The following is a 1,892-nucleotide window of genomic DNA, read 5'->3' on the forward strand; positions in this document are numbered from 1 at the left end:
ATACATATATACATGCAAACATACGAGCTATGGCTCTGCATAACACATGCATATACATAATAACAAGAATTTATTGTGGAACAAGCATAACTGCACAAGTACATACGCAACCACAAGAGTGTGCTTTGCAGATAACGCGATGCTACGCATTTTGCTCATCTTCGATACTACTTTCCATCAAATTGAAACATGAGCAGGAACTATACGGCTACACTATATAACTATATGTAATAGGAAATAGGAAATAGGTAATAGGTACTTATGCAATCATGTAATATGTGATATGTGATATGTAATTATGAAATATGTAATATGCAATATATAGTCTGAAACTAATCAATATGTAATATGTAATGCCTTGAATGTACACACGCAACTCACTTCCCACCACAACCTCATTCTCCAAGGAACACATCACTGAACTACATGCAACATTGGCTATTTATAAACATCTTGTTTAAAATGCAATAGAACATTATAGCAACGAGGGTAACTACACTGCTACACTATACAACTATATTAAACGCCTTGTCTAATAAGCAAGGGAGCACCATAGCAACGAGGGTAACTACACTGCTGCACTATACAACTATATTAAACACCTTGTCTAAAAAGCAATAGAACACCATAGCAACGAGGGTAACTACACTGCTACACTATACAACTATATCAAACACCTTGTCTAAAAAGCAAGAGAACACATCCTCAAAAATAATGAAGATGTTGGGAACTCCAATTGCTGAAACTGAACAGCTGATTAACGCCCGCCCATACAGACTGGCGAGGACGCGCTCGTATTGTCAACTCATTGAGGGACGCATACCGTTGGCTAAGCCACTTTGATAAACACATCAACGACAGCATTCTATTGGCCAAGGCACTTTTATCAACACATTAAAGAGAGCACACGATTGGCTAAGCCACACACCTTCGTCCATGGCCTGGTTCATTTTGTCCTTGTCCTCGTTGTCGGGGCTGTCCTCAGCTTCAGGCGTGTCTGCTGTGTGTATGCATGCGTGTGTCCAGAGACAGATGTGCGTTAGTGCATGTGTCTGTGTACGTATCCACAAATGTACGCGCGAGTTCGTGCGAGCAAGGATGTGCGTGTATGTGCGTGTACGTGTATGTGCGTGTACACATGCATGTATAGAGACATATGTGCGGTACTCCATATGTCCATGTGTGTATGAACGGTGCACGTACGTATACGTATACGTATACGTGATCAATGATGTTCGTGTCAATGTGTATGTATGTGCGTCCATAGGTATGCATTTTTTCAGCCTTTTACTGACATACACATAGAATCTATATATGTACATATATATAATTAATAAAAAGTACATCACATAACCATATACTCACATACATAATATAATCTATATATGTACATTTCTACAATCCAATCAATAAAAAGTACATCACATAGCCATATACTCACATACATAATATAATCTATATATGTACATTTCTACAATCCAATCAATAAGAAGTACATCACGTAGCAATGTACTCACTTCCTTATAGAACATGTATATATATATATATATATATATAAATATAATCCAATCAATCGGAAGTACATCACATAGCCTTTTGCGAATTTACATATAGAATCGATATATGAACATGTATATTCGTATGTTGGCATAGCTAAAAGCCCACAGATTGCATACGCTCTACATATATACTTACACACTACATATGATATCCACATATACATACATACTACATACCTGCCAAGCTGCGTATCGCACTGGCATTTACTCACCTTCAGAACATACAGACTATATACAATATCTACATATACATATATACGTATACAGACATGCCTATTTTTGTAATTCACTAGCATGTACTCTCCTTTAGACATATACATACTACATGTAAAA

Source organism: Sphaeroforma arctica (assembly GCF_001186125.1).
Source record: "Sphaeroforma arctica JP610 unplaced genomic scaffold supercont1.1300, whole genome shotgun sequence".
Lineage (NCBI taxonomy): Eukaryota > Ichthyosporea > Ichthyophonida > Sphaeroforma > Sphaeroforma arctica.